The 23,185-nt window shown below is 36.5% G+C and overlaps 1 protein-coding gene and 1 pseudogene across 1 annotated transcript in view; one reads left to right on the top strand and one right to left on the bottom strand.

Annotated features, from left to right (window-relative positions):
- Positions 1-23,185, bottom strand: part of MAGI2 (membrane associated guanylate kinase, WW and PDZ domain containing 2) — a 1,616,214-nt gene that overhangs the window by 1,555,106 nt on the left and 37,923 nt on the right. The gene's annotated exons all lie outside the window — the stretch shown is intronic.
- On the top strand, positions 7,972-9,137 carry LOC133756489 (C-terminal-binding protein 2-like; annotated as a pseudogene).

The following is a 23,185-nucleotide window of genomic DNA, read 5'->3' as shown; positions in this document are numbered from 1 at the left end:
AAGGCAGCTTCCCTTGAGAATAAATTCTGTATAAGTACCAGATTTTATCTCTAATTAGTTGCATCATGAGCCTTTTATTTTTCAGAGTGTGACTTGAAATCAAAAGCCAGAATTTCCTTACATTAATTAAATAATTCAGAGTTAAGTACTCCTAAGTATTTTCTGATATAATGGTTAAGGAACAGTTTAATAAGGTTTCAGGAATACAAAATTTTTGATATATATCTGATGAGGGATTCAGAATTTGTGATGATTAGGAGTGGGTGTTTGGCAAAGTGATCAAGACATCATTTGTGACATCCACATCCTGTATCACAGGACCTGGTTTGAGTCCCAGTTCCTCCATTTCTAGTCCAACTTCCTGCTAACCTGTGTCCTGGGAGGCAGCTAGTGATAGCTCAAGTACTTGGATCTGTGTCACCAATGTAGGAAACCCAAATTAGGTTTTGAGATCCTGTCTTCAGTCTGGCCCAGCCCTGGCTTTTGCATGCATCTGGGGAGTCAATCAGCAGATGGGATACACATATTCTCTTTTCTCTCCTCTCCTCCCTTCTCCTTCCCTCACCTTACCTCCTCTCTCTCTCTCTCTCTCTCTCTCTCTCCCTTTCAATAAAATGAAAATACATAAATAAAAAAATTAAAAAAAACAATTGGTGACAGAGGAGTTTCGTGGACGAAAGTCTCTTGAAAAACTGTGTCCCAAAGGATACTGATGAATGCAAACTGATTAGTTTTTGGACACATTTATGTAGAGGATATCTATACTCTCTTAGAATTCAGATTATTCCCAAAAGATGTACTATTATATCTGTTGTCAGTACTGCAGTGAGTTCTGCTTATCACCGAGGCTGCAGTTGTGACTTAGTTGAATATATGTACAGATGCACAAAAAAACCTTGCAGAATAGAATTCAGTGGTTTGGGAGAAAGTTCTGGAAACCATAAAGTGCTTTAAAAAATAAATGCTGCTTAATCACATTTTTTGTGTAAAAACAAACACAAAATAACAACTGCAAAGCAAGACATCAATGATTATATGCACAAAAGTAATTTATGAAGATTATAATCTCAACGTAATGAAATTTTGAGAAACTGCAATCAGTTCATTTCATGTATATTTTACATTTTTATGTGTACATGTACCACCAATCATAAAAAATTATTTAAATTTACCAAATTCTCTTTTTAAATGAATTTAAAATGAAAATTCTAAGGAAAAAAGATTTGTGCAATATTTTAATTGGAAATACTGCTTTTGTTTCATAGTGATAGATAAAATAATAATATACTGTGAATATAGCATCTGAAAATGGAATAAAGCTTATGAAGACTTAGCAAATTTATGTAGGTTAGATAATAAGCTATTAGGAGAAATTGCAAAATGATCAAAACATGTTCTCAATGCTATAAACTCTTTACAGGAACAGACATGATTTCATATCATCATTCCCTTAAAGCTGTAGACATAATAATAATACTAGTTGCCCACAACTAGTAGCTAGCCAGTGGTGCTATTTCAGGATGTTTGTATATACTTGTTCTAATGATTGCATCCTATTCTGATGATTGCATCCTTTTAAAGATTGGAGGTTGGGGCCGGCGCCGTGGCTCAACAGGCTAATCCTCCGCCTTGCGGCGCCGGCACACAGGGTTCTAGTCCCGGTCGGGGCACCGATCCTGTCCCGGTTGCCCCTCTTCCAGGCCAGCTCTCTGCTGTGGCCAGGGAGTGCAGTGGAGGATGGCCCAAGTGTTTGGGCTCTGCACCCCATGGGAGACCAGGATAAGCACCTGGCTCCTGCCATCAGAACAGCGCGGTGCACCGGCCGCAGCGTGCTACCACGGTGGCCATTAGAGGGTGAACCAACGGCAAAGGAAGACCTTTCTCTCTCTCTCTCTCTCTCTCTCACTGTCCACTCTGCCTGTCAAAAATAAAAAAAAAATAAAAAAAAATAAAAAAAAAAGATTGGAGGTTGGACAAATTCAAGTAGTCACCAGAACCACAGTCTAGTTATTTAGATAGGCAGGCAGAATTCAGACATAAAAGTTTTGACTGCTGCCACCTTAGAAGAGCAGGACTTCGGTTATCATCTCACTGTAGGCAAGAAGGCTGGACTAGAGTAATGACCTGCTGTGCTCCCTTTAACTTTGATTCTATGTTTCTAAATAATACTTCTGAATCTGTAATTAATAAATAGTTAAATATGAGTTCTTTCATTGGACAGCCACCCCTAGATTCATTAGTTCTAGCAATGGAAAACAAAAGGAAAGTTCCAAAACTCATCAGATAATATTTTTCAATAGTCATAAGAAGACTTCACAAGATCCTACATTTTGTTTTAACTTTTTTCTGAAGGAAAAATTAATTAACAATGCCAACCCCAACCCCAATCTTAAATAAACAATCCAGCTTCCTTCAGAGATTCACTGTAGGGTGAAAATACAACTTTAATCCTAATTTATTTTGTTCACTAATGAATCTTCATTCTTTAAGAGCTGCCAAAGATGATTATAAGAATAAGGAAGAATTTATGAACTCACCAATGGATTATAATAATTCTTAAAATATTAAAATGAATGAAGAGTTGCAGTAAAATGGCAACTGTGCAAGAGGCTCCAGTGACCATCTCCTTGCAGAGACACCGATATGAACAGCTATTTATGTACCCAGTCACCTTCTCAAGTTCTACAAAGCCAAGTACAAAACCACAGTTCCTGGTTTTAGTATAATAATAAGAAAAGATTTGCCTGTACAATGTGGAGAGTGATTCCTTGCAGAAGAGAAAGAGAATTAAGTCCAGATTTTAGAAATGAATCCCAGTACCAATCCCGCTGCAATAAAATTCAAGTTGGAGAGAAACTCACAGCCCCTGTCACCAGGTCTGTAGACTGAGAATTTAGGTCCTACATAACCAGGCAGCCAAAAGACAGCCACTGTCACCCCTTTCTCGACCTTCAGGAGAAAGAGGTAAGGTAAGAGAGAGAGCTTAAGACCTTGTGTGGAGCTCAAAGCAGGAGCACCACCTTGAGATCCAGCAGCTGAGAAAGACCAAAAGCCTTCTACTCTCAGACTATGTCTCAGACAGAGCTTTTAGACTTGAACCAGAACCAGGCAGAGATCTGTCCTCTGGTAAGATGGACTTGTTTCAGTGTGCCAGCCTAAAGTGGGACTGATATGTACCCTTGAAACTACTTATGATCCGGGACTTTGAGACCCAGGTGTGATCCTGACTAGTGCAAATATGGACATCCAAGGACATGCCTTTATCACCCCTCCTCCAAACTAGGGCAAACAGCAAATTCCAGAACTGTATTTTGGGACTCAGTTCCAGCCCGACAAAACCAAATGCTGGCCAGATCCTAACGGTCTCCATCTCTAGGTTAGTGCCTATTGAAAGAGATTCTTGACTTGCCTTTTAACACAGACACTTGCTTTGGTGGGAGAGACTTGTTCTGGCATGTATCACTATCAATCTCACATGGACCTGGTGTATACCCACAAAATTGCATAGTGTCATCCATTTAGTGACTTTCTGTGAAGCTGAGGAGCTGCCTCTATTGTCCCCCTTTCAACCTTCAGCAAGGCTCCTAAATTCAACAATATATACCTTGTACAAAAGCCAATGCCTGAAGAGGGAGTCTCTTGACCTGTTTTGGTGCCAAGTGAAGTTCCATTATCCCAGTAGATCAATCTTAGCCCTGAGCCAACATCACCAGTGGATGGTAGGAGCAGCCTCAGACTGGAAGTTCATCTCAGTGGCAATCAGAACAGAGCAGGGTAGGCTTTGATTCTACCTTCCTGCTTTGATGACCTCAATGGGCTATGCACTCCATCTGTGATCTAGCACTGTGGTGTTGGTCACTATAGAGTGGAACATCTGCTTCTACTCAGCACCAGGAAGAAAATTATAAGGACAGACAACCTTCCTTCTTAGATACTTTCTATGTTCATCCTAAACAACACAACAGTGGACTTAGGACAAATATGTGGCTGGGAAATATCTGAAGACTGAAACAGTGAAAACACGATAATGGGGCAAACCTCAGCTTAAGGAGCTGTCTAGTGCTGAAATAGCAGAGGCGTCCAGGCTCAGAGAAAATACACTGCTTAGAATCTCTGGAGGGACATTCATAAACAAAGTAACGTGCCAGGAACCAACAATTTAGAATGTGACACTTCCAAATTCTTTGATGAAGATTTTGATGTGGCTGTTTTGAGAAAATTCAATGAACTTAAAAAGAGAATAGAGAAATGATTTAATTCTCCAAGAGAGAATTGAAACACACATGGTCCTAATTAAAATAAATCAAATTGAAATCCTTCAATCAAAAAGTATACTAACTCAAATTAAAAACATGACAGTATCACTAGCATAACAGATCAAATAGAAGAAAGATTCAGAAGGTCTGAAAGTGTGCAATACAGAGCTGGAGGAGAAAAGGGAAAGAATCAAAAGGAATAAAGAAACTTTATGAAAAGAGCAAGTATTCCAGTTACTGGGGTTCAAGAGAAACTTGAGAAGGTCAAAAGGGTAGAAAGCATTTTCAAAAAGGCTATAACAAAAAATTTCCCAAACCTAGAGTTAGATACAACTCTCCAGGTACAGGAGGTCAAAGGTCACCAGTTAGGTTCAATCCAAACAATACTACCACAAGAAAGATTATAATCAAAATCTCCAAGGTTAAAGAAACAAATAACATTTAAAATGTTCACAATTAACCTGACTTCAGATTTTTCAGCAGAAACCTTACACATCAGAAGGGAGCAGGATAGCACAGTACTGAAGGGACAAAAAATTGTCAGTCAATAATACTATATCCAGCAAAGCTATCCTTCATAATGACAGTGAGAGATAAAGACACCACCAAACAAAAGCTGAGAAATTTTATCACCAGTCCTATCTACAAGCAATTCCAAACAGAATTCTTCAAGCTGAAAGAAATGCTAATGAGTAAGAAGAAAAATATAAGGAAATAGAAAGCTCATTGGTAAGAGCAACTATACAGACAAATTCCTAATTTTCTAATATTGTAAACATGGTATGTAAACCATTCACGTATTTAGTGTAAAGAAAAAAAGCAATAAAATAATAATAACAACATAAAGATATTAAGAGAGAGAGAATGTAAGAAGAGGAAAATGAGAATAAAAAATTCACAGTGTGAGGTGGAATGGAAGGTAAGTGTAGCATACTTAATTATTATTTCTTTTTTTTTTGTTTCTTTCTTTCCCTAACTTTATAATTCATGTCAAGTTGTTATCATTTAAAAACAACTTATTATAACCAAAAGAATTTTTCTGTCCCACAGTAATTAAAAAAGAAATACCTATAAAAGACTTATCAAAAATAGCAACCAAGGAATCAAAGAACATTACTAGAGAAAAAAAATCACTTACCACAAAGGAAAACTGTAAGAATGGAAGAGAGAAAGGAACTATAATTAAACTAGAAAACAAGCATCAAAATGGCAGTAGCATGACTTTATCTGACAATAATGTCCTTAAATGTAAGTGTTTCAAAATCCTCAAGCGAGAGACACAGAATAACCACCTGGATAAAAAGCATAGTACAAATTTTGTGCTGCTTATAAGAAACTAACTTCACTTCTAAGGACACACACAGACTGAAAAATAAAAGAATGGGATAAAATAATCCATGTTAATAGAACCTAAAAGAAACCATAAATAGCTGTAATTCTATCATACAAAATAGATTTTAAATCAAAAATAGTAAAAAGATGCAAGGAACTGTCATTAACAACTGCAAATATATATGGACCCAACAGTGGAATACCAAAAAGCAAATATAAGTAGACCAAACAGGAAAGACAGACTCTATGACAGTAATAAAATGATACTCTAACATTCCATTTTCAAAATGAATAGATTATCTGAACACAAAATTAACAAAGAAACAGCAGAGTTAAATTGTATCCTAATTGGACCTAACAAGCATCCAAAATATTATAGCCAACAGATGAAAATACACATACTACTCAAAATCTCATGGAATATTCTCACAAAACAAGCCTCCAAAAATATTTTTTAAAAATTCATTATGCTGACAACCAATTAGTCAAGGAAAAAATTAAGTAGGAAACTAGATATTTTTGAAATATGAAAATGGAAACACGGAATACCAATACCTATGAGTTAGAGCAAAAGCTATACTAAGATATTACAGCAATCAAGGCCTGCATGAAAAAAACAGAAATGTCTCAAATAACTAATTTTTGTAACTAAAGGAACTGGGAAAAGAAAAAAAGAAATCAAATTTGATATTAGAATGAAGGAAAAACAAGACTAGGCACAAAACATTATATAAGAATGAAAAAAAAATCACTGAAATGAGAAGCGGGTTCTTTGAAAAGAGGAACAATTTATCAAACCCTTAAGCTAGACCAAGAAAAAGAGAGAGAAACTCAAATACATAAAATAAGAGCTAGAAAGGGACACAATAATAAGTGATATAAGAGAAACACAGAGACTTGTTAGAGATTGCTATGAACAATCACAGAGCAAAACAGTTGGTAACACAGAAGAAATAGGCAAATCCCTGGACATACATTTCTCACCAAGACTGAATCATGAGGAAACAAAATACCTAAACAGACCAATGAGTTGCATAATTTAATCAGTAAGACAAAGTTCCTCCATCAAAGAGAGAGCCAAGACCAGCTGACTTCACTGTTGAATTCCACAAAACATTTAAATCGGAATTAAAATAAATTCTTAAACTATTCCAAAATTATTAAAAAAAGAGTATTTTCCTTAACTCATTCTATGAGGGCAGCATTACCAGCATTACTCAAAATAATGAAGGCCATATATATTACAAGCCAGCAGTTAACATAGTATCGATGGGAAAATGCTGAAGCTTTTCTTTCAATGATCTAAAACAAGACAAATGTGTACACTTTCACTACTTTGACTCAACATAGTTCTGGGAGTCATCGCAAAAGCATTTACAAAAGAAATAAATAAAGGGAATCCAAGCTGGAAAGGAAGAAGTGAAACTCTTATTGCTTTTAGATGACATGATCTTATATAAAGAAATCCCAAAGACTCCTCAAAAATAATATTATAATTAATAAGCAAAGTTAGCTAAGGTCCAGAGTAATAAGTAAAAATAAAACGTACCATTCTTATGAACTAATAATGAATTGTCTGAAAAAGAAATCAAGAAATCAATCCCATTTCTAATAGCTACCCAAACACACACATACACACAGTAAGGTGACTATAGCTAATGTTCAATATATTTGCCCTATACAAAGGAAAAATCCTATCAGACTGGATTTTGTAGGTTTTCTCCATAAATAAATGCTAAGTGTTTGATTGGACACTGATTGGACATTACACAATGTATAAACACATCAAGGTATGAGGTGGACACATTGTACTGTGATTAAGTTTCCACCTGGGATGGCCACAACCTATGTCTGAGTGCCTATTTTGGCTGCTACACTTTCAGTCCAGCTTTCTGCTATTGCAAATCCTGGGAGGCAGTAGATGGGGTCTCAAATAATAGGGCCCTGCCATCCATATTATAGACACAGTTTGAGTTCTAGTCTCCTGGCTTTGACTGCACCAGCCCTGGATGTTGCAGGCATTTGGGGAGAGAACCAGTGGATGGAAAATCTCTCTCCATCTGTCTCTTTCAAATAAAATGAAAAAAGTCACATACCACACAATAAATGTGCATAATTTGTATGTAACTTTTGAATTTTTTAAAAGACTAAAAGTCTTAAAAACAGAAACGTGATAAGGCTTTCATTACCTTAAATGGTTTTGAACTAATGAAGCTGTATTCCCTTAGAAAGATGGACAACCCATCATGTGAACTACAGAATTTGTGGACAGATCTATATCAGATGCATAGTGGCATCATGCACAAAGACTCCTGCAAATTCCATTAAGTTCTTAGAGGACTGCTTTGCCTTTTGAATCAGCTTGTTGTGAGTTCCATAAAGAATGACCCTTGTGGATAAGCACAAAGTCAAGCTACATGGTTAGACAGAATTTGTGAAGGTATATGCCCCCAGTTCATGAAAGGTCCCCCTGCAGCCCCACTCCTGGTAGCCCTGCTGGATGGCAGAGACTGCACAGTGGAGATGCCATCCTAAAGTATCTGGCCACCGCGGCTTTCTGTGATGCACAGTCCACGCAGGAGATCCAAGAGAAGGTTCTGAATGAGGCCATGGGCACCATGAAGTATTACACCATCACTCTCACCAGGCAGGACCTGGAGAAGTTCAAGGCTCTGAGAGTGATCTTGTGGATCCTCAGCAGCTAAGACAATGTAGACGTCAAGGCCGCCGGAGATTGCCTTGTGAAACATCTTGTCCCCAGCCGTAGAAGAGATGGCTGAGTCCATCAAATGCCACATCCTCAACCTGCACTGATGGAACACATGGCTCTGCCAGGTGCTGTGGAAAGGCACACTGGTGCAGAGCATGGAACATATCTGCGAGGTAGCCTCGGGGCAACCTGCACCCGTGGGGAGACGCTGGGCCTCATCGGCTTTGGTCAAACTGGGCCGGAAGTTGCTGTTTGAGCCAAGGCGTTTGAATTCCATGTCATATTTTTGACTACTTGCAGGATGGGATAGAGTGGTCCCTCAGTGTACAGAGGGTGTACCCCCTGCAACACCTGATGTGCAGGAGTTGGAGCCCTTTAACTTTGATCGAAGTCTGCTAAAAGATGCTGTAGACCTCTTCTGCACTCCACACACAGCCAGGTACAGCAAGCAAGCCTTGCTGGAGATGAGAGATGCCAACACTACCAACATATGCTGAGCAATCACAGGTCACATCCAGGAAAGCTTAAGAAACTGTGTCAACAAGGAATTCTTTGTCACATCAGCTCCTTGGTCAGTAATGGATCAGCAAGCAATGCATCCTGAGCTCAATGGCACCACATACAAATATCCGCAACCCCCAGGAATCCTGGGCTTGGCACTAGGAGGACTTCTGCAGCTATCAAAAGGATCATCCTTGGAGGCATCCCCATGACTCACAACCTCCCCACTGTAGCCTACGCTTCCAGCTCCTTTGCCCAATCAGCCCCCAAAACATTGAGACAGTTGAGAGCACCCTAATGAGCAACAGCAGAGAATAGTTATCACTCAGATACACTAAGGATGAAGAGACAGTGAAAAATAGATGAACTAAGAAAAAAGGAGTTTGACAATCTTTTGAATTGATTTTGGACATATGCATCATTGACACTACAGTATTAAAATTATAAGAGCTAGAAAACTGAAGGTGTCATCTGCTTATAGGTGCACTGAGAAGACAAAGCTGTGACTTATTAATGACTAACTTCTGTTATTCTATGTTAAGATTTTCATCGGTGCATCAAATCACAAAGAATAAATAGAGCTTTTTCTTTTATCAGCCCTTTGAGAACAGTAGGCCCTGAGCAACTTGCTCTAGAATGTTGCATCAAGAGTTCCAAACATCAAAATAAAAAATACTAAGAGGAAATCTTGTGACTCTAGTCCCTTAGGTATACAGGGTCTTGTTACCTCTTTTTGCTAATAGGAATATTACATTCCTACCAAATGGGGAGAAAACTGCCTGTGTTAGACATCTGCATGTATAGGACGGAAGACAGTGCAGGCTCCTGTACAGAGAAGTGTCTCTCACACTTGAACTGCAGACTGAGCAGGCAAGTTGGTTGTAAGTTCAATAACACCTTCTGATGATGCAAAAAAGAAAAAAAATAGTATTAAGTTTCACAAGCTGTTCGTATTCAAATGTATTTTCTGTTTCAAATCCTCAGTTATTTTACTAAGTGGAAAGTCTTGAGCTGAAAGGGTTCAAGAATAATGTTGCATATCCTTATGTCTCAGGAAACACTTTTTATGGTAAATTGTCAGATTATCTATGAACAAATCCACTTTTTAGATATTGATGCAGCCTTCTCTCCTTCACATGATATTTTATATAAGAACACTTCAGATATGTCTTTAGATGTTACTGATTTTAACAAATCCTATTAGACTTGTATCATAGTCTTTTGTGAATCGTTGCCTTTTTGTTGAAAGATGGCCTATTTTGAGCCTTTGTATAGGTACATTCCTATTGTTGTGATAAAAGAAAAACTTTAAAACTGTACAAAACAAAATAACTAATGGTTCTCAGAAATATGTTTTGTTTTAGTGTGTTACCATTTCTGTATTTGTGTATTATAAAGGTGGACATTTAGCATTCAGTGCAATTTGCAATAAAAATAATTTTAAAAGAACCAAAGAAGACAAGTTACTCATAAAGTTAGATTTTATTAAAGCAAAATATAAAGATGAAGACAAAATGGAAACAGAATGTATGCTTTTCCTTTATTTCCCTGGAATTTCCTAAGTAGGGACAGAATGGGGAATGTGGAAGCTCTAGTGTCACCTCTCCAAATTATCAAATGGCTGTTCTTATTCAAATAACAACAGACGTCTTTCTGGCCTGTACAAAAATTAGCCTTACACTTACATCTGAGCTTCCTTTGATGATTCATCCTATATATACACATTAAACCTTCAACAAGAGAACAAGATTATATGAACTACATATTAAATGCCAATTTATTTCTCTAAACTATAAGGTCTAATAAGCCTTGTTAAATAAAAGTTTCTCAAATTTTTAAAATATTCACATTATTGAAGTAGCAAATGCAAAAATTAAAAAGGATATTTGAATATTCTGCTTAAAAACTGATGACATGAAAAATAAATCAAGCAAACAATTCAAATTAATCTTGATACTCTCTGGTAGCATGGAAAATAAGTTATACTTTCCCATTCAAACAAAACATTCACCTACGTATACCTCAAAGATTTACTTCTGTGAGTTAATCAATGGCCCATATTGGCCCAACAAGATGTATTATAGTTACATCAATGCACAGTGGGTTGTCCCACTGGAACTAAATATAAGACAGCTTTGATTTCTTTGTTGCAGACCATCTAACCTAATTTTAGATAACCTGGATCCTTCTCTGAGAAACTTTGTGAAACCATGCTCTGATTCTATTGCCCTCTAGAGCAGAACAAAATATACATCAATTGACCTTTAAACAACTGCATTTTGAGATAAAATAAAGGTGGAAAGGATTATGCACATTCAAACACAAACATGTGCCATTGTTACTATAATTCATTAAGTAATTAAGTTTAAAAAATGCTATAAATACTGGATGGATGCTAATTTCAAAATACAACCTGGAGGGGCTAGTGTTGTGGCACAGCAGATCAATGCTCTGGTTTGATTGTGCATCCCCTATCAAATCTGCAGTTTGAAGGTGCTCCACTTCTGATCCAGCTTCCTGCTAATGTGCCTGGAGAAAGGAGAGGCTGTGTGAAGCGCTTGGGTTGCCGTCATCCATGTGAGATACCAGGATGGAATTACTGGCTCTTGGCTTTGGCCTGACCCAGCTCCCACCATTAAGGCCATTTGGGGAGTGAATCAATAGATGGATGATCTCTTTCTCTGTCTCTCCCTCTGTTACTCTGCCTTTCAAATGAATAAAATAAATCATAAGATCATATATATGTGTATATGTGTTTCTATAGATATAGATATAACCAATAACAATAAACCCAGCCTTCTACAAACCTACGAAGCTACTCAAGAGTGAGCAGTATTTGCAGTGATGCCTCTACTCAATATATACACTCTGTCCATGATAAAATACTACAGGATTTTGGCTTGCCTTCCTAAGACTAATTCTAGGTATATTTTGTTTCAAATTCATTTTTCTAAATTTTGACAATATTCAATCTCTGTGATGAATGAGGAAACGAAAATATAAAAACAAGCTCAGCACCACACAAAGTAATTCAGACGGGGAAACTAAACATGTGGTTTCCCTAGGCACATTTTATAGCATCAGCATTTGCAGTTCAAGAAGCCACCGATGAGTCAGACTAAAACAAAGTCTTCAATGGAGCTGCATATATGCAACCAAGATAATATCATCATAGTTAAATTGACAGTTTACTAATACTTTGCTAAGAACTTCAAAATTCATGCATTTTTATTCAGATCATAGAAATCCAGCTGATGCCAGTCTCTACCTTGACGTATGAACTTGGACCCTTCTGTTTCATTGTCTCTTTTTATATCTTTAAAATGAGAATATCGAATGTGAAACTCAATACTAGGACTTCAGACTATGATAAGGCTCTATGCAAACGAGATGTTTTGCTTATTCCTCATGATCTCAAGAATGTATATGTGGGGTATGTAATAAAATCAAACATCAATAAAATTAAAACAGAAAAAATGTGACAATGCAAGTTGGAATAGCAAAAATATTTCTTAGAGTATCATAGATTATGTTGGCACTTAGAGAGATGCACAGGAAGTAAATATCACAGTCCTATTATAATAAATCTGTTTGGCAGTGTTACTGTATCACTGCTGATGTGCAGGCAGATGATTTTATGCACTGTGTTCATCCATATATTCCTGCCTGCAGTTCTTGGCTTATAGTATATATTAACTAAGTAAGTGTCAAATCAATGCAATGTGTTATTTGGTCTTTACAATAAGTTGTTAGTACTACTGTTACATTTTAGAATTATTCATATTCATTATTTTACTCTTTACTGTTATGATTGGCATTCCACAAATGAGAAATCAGAGTGAATGAACAACACAAAATACCAACCTTTAGTCGATTCCGTCTGACTCGAAACCAAAGCACCAATCACCATGCCCTTCTATCTCTTATTGATAAAAAATAATTTTTGTGGAGAGCTTCAATAAATATTATAGATCATTATGAATTACAATGGTAATCAAAATTTCATGAAGGGCATGAATATGAGCTAAAGATCAGAGTATATCCAGGATTAAGATTAAGTTTAAAGCAGGAAGTATTGGCATGAGCCAATGGAGACAAGAAAGTACAATTGACATTCAGTGTCAGCAATTGACTACTTTGGGCTGTAGCACAGTGTGGGTTGTCTGATGGGATTCACTGGGTTTAGAACATTATTCACAGCAGGATGCAGTACTACAGGAACAACAGGTCAGCAAAAAGTTAGGGAGCCTGGAATATAAGAAATCTGGAGGCTTTTTGGAAACACAGGTTGGAAATACACAAGAATTAAAGGTGTCACATCAATCATAATTTAAGGGGAGTTGCAATACTTTGTGGGCTTCCTTACCCATAGTAGTCAAAAGTCCAGAAGATGTGTGAGCAACAAAAGTCCAGCTGAACTGAGTCAAATAATTTAGGAGGAATGATTGGAAGAATTAATATTATCAAAATGTCCATACTACCCAAAGCAACTTACACATTCAATGTGATCCCAATCAAAATTTCAAGGACATTTTTTTTCTCAGATCTAGAAAAAATGATGTTAAAATTCATATGGAAACATAAGAAAACCTGAATAGCTAAAGCCGTCTTAAACAGAAAAAAAAAAAAAAAAAAGCCTGAGGCATCACAATAGCAGATTTCAAGACATACTATAAGGCAGTTATAATTACAACAGCCTGGTACTGGCACAAAAATAGACATGTACAACAATGGAACAGAATAGAAATCGTAGAAATTAATCCTTTTACCTACAACAAAATAATCTTTGAACAAGCAGCTAAAATTAATCCCTGAAGAATGGACAGTCTTTTCAACAAACGATTCTGGGAAAACTGGATCTCCAAGTGTAAAAGTATGAAACAGCACAACTACCTTACACCTTATAAAAAATCAACTCAAAATGGATCAAGGATCTAAATTTATGATCTGGTTCCATCAAATTACTAGGGAAAAACATCAGGGAAACTCTACAAGACATTGGCATAAGCAACAATATCTTGGAAACATGACAATAAAAGAAAATATAGACAAAGGGGATTACAATAAGCCAAGAAACTTCTGCACTGCAAAGGAAACCAAGTGAAGAGGCAACCAACAGAATGGGAGAAAATATCTGTAAACTATGCAACTGATAAAGGATTAATATCCAGAATCTATAAAGAGCACAAGAAATCAACAACAACAAAAGAAAGAACCCAGTTAGAATTTTTCAAAGGATGAAATTCAGATGGCCAACAGACACATAAAAAAATGCTCACGATCTCTAGGCATTGGTAGAAAGAAACTAAAAACATTTTATATGTTTGTGCTTAAGTTTACTGGTTAAACAAACTACACCATGTTAGATATTTAAGAGGTGTTTCCAAATACATGATTCTTAAAATTTATAGAAGGCATTGGACCTTCTGATAAATGTTTTCTTAAGTTGTTATCTAATGGTTGAAACTGTTTGCTAAGTATTCATATGATATTGCTATTGTCAGCAAGCGATCTAGGACTTGCTCCCTCATTTCTCTATTCTAAGCCCAACTTGTTCTTTCATTTCTCCATTCTCCTCAAGGTAGGAAACTAATTCTATTATGAAGGAATCTGTAGGATGCACAATTTAATCTTTAGACCTTATAAAAGAGATGGCTAACATTTTTCTGTAACAGCATAGCCAAAATAAGAGCTTAAATTATAATCTCATAGCTAGATTTACTTCGCCATCAGCGAAGTAAACAGTAAGTAGAAAAAACCTCCCTTTCAGACCAAAGGGGAAGAAAGTTTTAAAGTGAGAATATAATTTTCCTCACAGGCATTGTCTACCTTAGAAAAACTACTACAGAACATGCCTGTGACTATAGACTTGTAGTTCAGGCCACCGAAGATTAGAGATGGGACTTGGGCACTCCCTTGACTTGCATCCTCTGGTCTGCTTAACAAAAACCAGGAGGAAAAGAAAGCTCGGCATCAGAAGCAATGAGTGGCAGGCCTATTAATGGCTGATCTGTGCAGTGATCTGCCCTCAAGGAGACCCAACAGGCCAGTCCACTGCAGTGGCTTTCAATGTGGTAAGCCAGGGCTTCAGAAGAAGTCAACTTGTGAAGAGCCCTGGCAGCTCTGCCAAGAGTTGGATCACTGGAACTGGACCTGCCCTGGAGTCGAAGGATGCCCAGGTCAGAGCCACAGATCTTATTGGCTCTAAGCTGAAAAGCCCTTCACTCAGCCCAACTTCCAAAGTGACCACTGCAGCTGAGGGGATGGCCAAGTAGGGTCAGCAACATTGCAGGTAGAACTGTAAATTTCTTGTTAGAGATGCCACCTGCCTTTACCTGGCCAGCTCTCCTCCCAGGCCAGCTAAGTCATGAAAGTCAACAGAGTGCCTTCCCCTAGGAGGTTCACACCTCCCTTAGGATGTACCCCATGTGAAGAGATAGATAGGTCTGGGCCTCTTAACTTACAAGGCCTAAAGCCCAACAGATTATTATCAAGCCCCTTCTGTCAGGTTCTATTTGCCTCTCAATCAGAAAACTTAATTGTAGCTTAGCTCCTCTAATAATGACTCTGTCCTTTGTTCTCAGCCCTGTCTAGTGCACTTGTGCCTCATTCCTTCGTAATCATAACCTCTATTCTACCACCAATGGCTCTACTCCCAACCTGTGTGTACTGATGGTCCTCTTCCCCACTTAATGCTGTATAATTGTTCAGACCTGGTTAATGCCACTCTTAAGATCATTGGTTACTATCCTCACCCTGTCTTTTATGACCTTGTCTAAATATGATCAGAGTCGGCGAACTTGGAAGGCTTCCATAGCCTTGGCAACTCATGACGACAGCCTAGGGTGGTTACTGGCACCATAAACTAGTGTCAATTTGTTGGGTCAACAACAGGAGTCACTGTGCACTTGCTCCTCATGTGGGATCTCTGTCCTTAATGTACTGTACATTTTGATTTAATGCTATAACTAGTACTCAAACAGTATGTTTCACTTTGTGTTTCTATGTGGGTGCAAACTGTTGAAATCTTTATACTAAATTGATCTTCTGTATATAAAGAGAATTGAAAATGAATCTTGATGTGAATGGAAGGGGAGAGGGAGCGGTAGAGGGGAGGGTTGCGGGTGAGAGGGAAGTTATGGGAGGGGGAAGCCATTGTAATCCATAAGCTGTACATTGGAAATTTATATTCATTAAATAAAAGTTAAAAAAATTAGAATGCCTAGCACCAAAAAAATGAAAAAAACAATAAATGGTGATGAGGATGTGGGGAAAATGATTCCCTAATTCACTGTTGGTATGAGTATAAACTAGTACCGCCATTATGGAAGACAGTATATATATTCATTAGAAATCTGAAAATAGATCTAACATATGACCCAGCCATCCCACCCCTAGGAATCCACCCAAAGGAAATAAAATCAGCATATGTAAGAGTTACCTGTACCTCCATGTTTATTGCAGCTCAATTCATAGCTAAGATATGAAATCAATCCAGATGTCCGTCAACTGACGGCTGGATAAATAAAATGTCATATATATATATATATATATATATACACTAAAGAATGAAATCATGCTTTTTGCAACAAAATGGCTTTTTTTGCAGCAAAATGGATGCAACTGAAAACCATTTTGCTTAGTGAAATAAGCCAGTCCTCAAAAGAGAAATTCATATATTTTCTTAGACAGGTGGCAGCTAATATAGAATACCAAAAAATGTATAAGAATGAAACATACATCTTGAGATAGGATTGTTGTTTTTAGCCCTTGTTTATACTTCTGTGTAACTACAGTCTTCCTACTGTTTATGGGTAGTGGTGAATTAAGCTTGCAATTATATAGTGGTGTAATGTTAACGTCTTTGCAAAAATTAATGAAAAGGAAAGAAGGGAGGTAAGCAGGGAGACTGGGAAGGGAGAGAGGAGAAGAGAGGGTAGTATGGTTATCTTCTTAGAACCGTGCCTATGAAATATATATGAAATCGGTTCTGTTTATATTAATAAAAAGAAAAAAGGTAGAGTAACAGAGTATAAATTAAAGGAGAACATTAAAGTCACATTAAAAATAAATCAGAAGTTGTGCATGAGTTGGAGCAAACACTCTTGGCTGTCTTTGAGAGCTGGGGTGTATAAGACAGAATACTGGCATGGCCTTTCATGCTTCATAAGTGTAATCACTTTTGCAGCACAATGAATGTTTCAAATGACAGCATTGGCTGTTATTTGCCCCTGCAGAGGGTTGCAGCACAGCCATGACTAGGAACTGAAGAATGGTTTTCTGATCCAGATGTACCTTGACCTGCAAATGCATACAGGCAGAAAGTGTTGCATAAAGTAAAAAAAAAAAATGCTATTGCAGGCAAAAGGAAATTTGGTTCCACATGTGTGCTGATTGGGTCACAGAGATGGGTACTGGCAAAATAGCTGGGAAAGAGACTGTAAAAGCTATGAATGTTTGATGAAAGAGTTTGGATATTTTGTTCAAGAGAATTGAGAGGCAATGAAAACTTTTGAGCTGGGAAGAACTCTGATAAAAGCATCATTATTAGGATGATGAATATCACAGCTGGTGACCTAGAAATGAAAGGTAAATACAAAGGATACCAATTAGAAAGCTATTGGGATAATTTGGAAGTGAGCTAAATAAGATGGGAATTATATACAGAGCAATTAGAATGAAGCATTTTGGATTACTGTAGCATGGGGAACAACATTTGATTGGAAAGCTAGTCAGGGAAATTTCTTCTAAAATGATTAGTTTATATTTAACGAGAGATGAAAAATATACAAATACACACACAATCACACTTTACATTGGGAAAAGTACTACTTTGAATCATAGCCAGTACATCAATTGCTCATTCAAGATGAGTATTAGAATGCCAGTGCTCTGGAATAAAAGTTTAAGCTTCTACCTGCAGTGCCAGTATCCAATATGGGCATAAGTTGGAGTCCCAGCTGCTCTACTTCCCTGTTAATGTGCCTGGGAAAAGCAGTAGAAGATGGCCCAAATCCTTGGGCCCCTGTACCCATAGAAGAGACCCAAAGAAGTTCCTGGATCCTGGCTTCATCTGGGCCCAGCCCCAGCCATTGTGGCCATTTGGGGAGTGAACCAGTGAATGGAGGATCAATCTCTCTCTCTCTCTCTCTCTCTCTCTCTCTCTCTTTCTCACTCTCTCTCCTGCTCTCTCTGTGTCTCTGCATTTCAAACAAATAAATAAATCTTTTAAAAAGCTAAAAAAAGATGAATATGAAGTTTCAAGCTATGATACAGAGTCATACACATAAAGCATATCATGTGTATTTTTTATACATGTAACAGATGTTTTATGTTATTAAGTAGAAATACTGTTTTTAAAACCTAGCAAAGTTTTATACAATAATCCTGAATGTGCCAAATCATATATTATTTCAAAAAATATATCAAAATAAATCTAGATATTTAAGTATTCTTTAAAATATTAACACTATCACCAACACAAAAATACAACCATGAGCTTGCATGATGATGACACTGTACTATCATCTAGTGGGTTGTTTTTCAAAGAATGCTATGGATTTGTCTTACCTACTCACACTGCTTACCAGCATATTGCTGCTCAAAAACAGGTCCCTGGAAGAGTGTAGGCTAACAGACCCATATGGAACTCAAACCACTAATAGTGAACTCATTAGAACTCATTAGTGCAAGGCTCTATCCAATTGTGTATGGTGAAAATCTATTTTTTTAAATGTACTAAGAGAATAAGCAATAAATACATCAGCATAAGTTTCTCAGCCCAAAATTTGTATCACATTTTCATTCTTCTATCCACTACTGTTATTCTATCATACATCTACAACATAGTAAATCAAAAATGAATGTTTAATTTGGATTTTGAAATGACTTACTTTATTTTATCTGAGGGATTTAGAATCTAGTAATATGTCATTGGATACATTTTGTATTTTTAATGGATTACAAATAGTAAATATGAATGGCCAGATTTCCTGTGCATTTCTATAAAATTGGAGATTACAGGGAATTACTTTTTACAGATAAAATTAATTATTAGTTTAAATATCAAATTCAAAACAACTTGAATCAGATAAATTATTACTACAGTACTATTTTGCTTTAAAAATATTTTAATTAGCAAATAGGAAAATTAAAATCATAAGAAGTACCATGCAATTATATCAGTAGTAACATACTGCTTCTTTTCTGTCTATTGCCTATAATAGTGTCTACTTGTACAAGTGGCTCAATCCTATGGCTATAATCCCAGGATTCTGATATAAAAGAAAGCTATAGCCAATACTCTGAAAGGCACATTCTTGAAAACACTGACAAGGCAGACTTCAACATTTATATCACTTTAATGGCTGTACACTTCAGTGCCAAAAGATAAAGAAACATGTTCTCACATCTAATCGGTAGGGATATGCCATTTACACATTTTCAACATGCTGATTTCTAATTTCTGGTTTTTATACTAGTATCCTCATTTTCTTGTATTTCTTTATCTTGTATTTCTTTATATCTGAACTCATGCAGCTTTCACTAAAATTCAAACAAATGGGACTGTTTCATTGTTCTAGGGCCTGGCCCATTTGTTTCCATTGTAAATATGCAAACCAGCTGTGTTCAAATGCAGCATCTGAAGAATGATGTTGAAATAAAGAATTCAGGCTGGCAGAACTAATCATGCTAAAGGAAACAACTTTAGGCAATCTGAAATAGTAACACAACTTCAGTATTAGTTGACTATGATGTGGTAATAAATACTACATTACTCTTAAGGCAATAGAGTGAAATTATTTAAACCAATATTCCACACTTTTAGCTCAATTCTATCACCCAAATTGCCATTGCCTAAATAATTTCCATGCTTGTCAAGGAAGGATTTTTTTGTTTGTTTTATTTGGGGAGTCTTAATTCAAACCCAATGGAGTAATCATATATAGAAGATATGTATTTGGCTACAAAATTAATTTCATTTTCTCCAAAAATTCAGATATTTTATGTAATTTATCATTAAATCAAGCAAGGTGTTAGAAACAAACATGTAAAATGAGAGAAATGCATATCTGCTCCACTATAACAGCAAAATTAGTTATAAACTAAACCTGTCCAATCCTAAGCACTTCACAAGGACATAAAACAAAATGAAGTTCAAATGGTTCTATGCTTTGTACAATTTCAAATAGTAAAGTATAAATCAATGCACTTGCATTTTTTGTGTCTGGTGGGTTCTTTTTTTGTTTGTTTTCCACTTGCTTGATTTTATTTAGTAAGGTTTTTCTAATACAGATTTTGTTCAAGGGAATAAGGACAGGTTCACAGTGTGCAAAAATACATCCTGACTCTGGGAAGGCTCATTCAGAACCAATCTTGGAATTGTCCAATGGCAATAAATATAGAATGCCAAGGTAGATAGAGAAGCCTGCATAATGCTAAAACAAAAGGAAGATTGGTCTTGGCGTAAGAAATGATCTTCTCTCATATCACAGGCAATATATTGAAGCTTTTTACATTTGAGTACCATACAAAGTAAAAAACAATACATGAAAGAAATTAAATAAGGAAGAAAAATAAACACAAGTATTCAGATTCACAGATTAGTTTATATCATTAACATAATAAATTATTTAGCAATAATTGTGATGTCTCCAAACACTACAACACTCTCTTGAAAACAACATATGAGTACTGAAGACAAAAAGATAAGTATGTGTACTTGTACTTTTTAGTAAGTGTCTTTAGTAGGATTTTGAGGCCTTTGTACAAATGAATAAAAAACTACATTATTCTTTGTGAATGTAGTATCATGTTTAATATTCAACACCAGAAGAGACTAGGCATTAATATCCATTTTAAAGGTAAGGCTACAGATACCCAGGAAGAGTAATTTGCCCCATATCCATATTTATAAATATCCACTTGGTTTAGATTTCATTAATTTAAGCCTGGCAATATTGTAACAATTACATATAATTATATAGAGGTATAGAGAAATCAGCAACATCTAGAAAGAGTAAGGAGATTAATCTATTTGGTTCAGGTAACTTTCACTATGTACTTCCATTTAGAAATTTTTTTTTTAATTCCAATAAAATCATCATTCCAGACAGAAATAATATGGTACATTCACATAGTTTATAGTCAACTAGAAGGAAATTTAAGAAATAATATTTCAATATTTGGGTTGCATTAAAGAAAAATATTATTATTTATGGGGCTTTAATAAGTAAAATAAATGTAATAATATTATATTTGTGTATTTATTTTAATTTATGCTTCTTATAACTTGAGTTTTTAAGCCTTCCCAAATAAAGCCTTTGCAACTGGGTATAGTACTATTAGTAAGTTCTGGCCAACAGGATAAACAAGTCCTGTGGTCACTGTCTAGAGCCCTTCATTAAAATCACAGTATGCCTTCTCTTTTCTTCATCCTGCCTTCAATTTCAAATGTGTATTGGTAACTAGTATATTAGGATTAAAGCCCCCATGGAGCCGGCTCAATAGGCTAATCCTCTGCCTGCGGTGCTGGCACACCGGGTTCTAGTCCTGGTCAGGGCACCAGATTCTGTCCCAGTTGCCCCTCTTCCAGGCCAGTTCTCTGCTGTGGCCCGGGAGTGCAGTGGAGGATGGCCCAAGTGCTTGGGCCCTGCACCCGCATAGGAGACCAGGAAAAGCACCTGGCTCCCGGCTTCGGATCAGCACGGTGCGCAGGCCGCAGCGCGCTGGTCGCAGCGGCCATTGGAGGGTGAACGCGGCGACCATTGGAGGGTGAACCAATGGAAAAGGAAGACCTTTCTGTCTCTCTCTCACTGCTTGTCGAGGAAAAAAAAAAAAAAAAGCCCCCATGCCCCCCATGGAGATGGAATAATCAAAATTGAAGGCATCCTGACCTCTAGGTAAGGACTGAGTTGCCACACACATTCTATAATTCCCAAGAAGCCAAAATTTCAGGGTATGATTGTTTCTCATACTCAGGCAAAAAGAACACTAACTTCCTAGAGTTAACAAACATACATTAGATTAGATGCAATGAGCTTGTAGGAATTATAAGGAATAAACAAAGAGTCTTGATAGAGTTCAGGCAAAAGGCATGTTATAAGAAAACTACATGTGTATTTCAAACTTTAGATACGTTTGATTACAAAACTGTCATTTTATGAGTAATCTGTTCTCAATAATGTAACTGGAAATTAATCTAACTTTTTTATGGTCTTATGATATCTGCTTTGGGTTACATTGATAAGGCACACATACAAGCACAACTAAAAAGAAATAAGAGAATAGAGATGGGGAGAAAAGAGGTGGAGTGGAGAGAAACTAGCCCCAGGAAAAAAGATTCTGGTGATATTTGCCTCTCTACACTATGAAGCATTGTGCAAATCATTTAGCAAAAACAAAAGCTGCACCAGGAAATGTTAATGTTTGAACTTGAATGAAAGCACTGTGTCATTTTAAATAAAGAATCTTTTCAAAGAAACATAAAATGATTGTTCAATGTACTGCATTGAATATTCTTCAAAAACATTATGCACCTTTGTCTTTTCACATCCAAACTGAGAATGGATTCATGGACTCCTAAGAATCAATGGTTTAATTTTGGAGATGGAGCTGTTGGCACCATTCCTGCCAGCTATACCCTAAACTTTCTACAGTCTCACAACTCCAGTATGGGAATTCTTAGATAAAATCAGTACTCAGATAATTTGGTTGACTGAACAATTTTCAAAGCCAAATACACAGATCATTAGATAGAAAACTCTGTTTTCCTCCTTTCCTTCCCAGTTTTCCTATTCATTCTCTTTCTTGGCATCTTCATCACAGAATTTCTGAGATGAGCATAAAGATGTACAAACAATAGACATTATAATGTACAGCCATAGGCCAATTCAAGACTTTCTAATTCTTCTATAGAAATTGTGAAAATAGCAACATTCTCCTTTTCCCACAATTTCTAAATATCTTCTATCTAGGGAGTTAAATGGAAGATGTTGGTTATTTCTCTGTTAAGGTGTACTTTATTATACAAATGACTATACATACATATACACATGACATATACAAATGACTATACACACACATGCATACATATACCTAGAATTGATCAAGCATATTGGGTATTTATAAATTATCTCTATAAGTTTGGCAAACTGAGCAGGGATGCACAGGTCAGAGCTGGACATCTTTCACATTAGCTTTGAAGTCAGTTCCCTTCATAATTTACCATTTGGACAGGTATTACCTTAAAATTACAGATCCAAACATCAGGCAAAACTCCAGTATAAGTTAATGATATCTTATGTTGCAAATGCAAGAAATTTGTTCTGTTACCTTGATTAGAACTGCCTTTCCACCATCTCCTTGATCCAGGTTACATAACTGA

Source organism: Lepus europaeus, chromosome 1 (assembly GCF_033115175.1).
Source record: "Lepus europaeus isolate LE1 chromosome 1, mLepTim1.pri, whole genome shotgun sequence".
NCBI lineage: Eukaryota > Metazoa > Chordata > Mammalia > Lagomorpha > Leporidae > Lepus > Lepus europaeus.
Note: the sequence above shows the minus strand (reverse complement) of the source record. Positions and strands in the feature narration are given on the sequence as shown.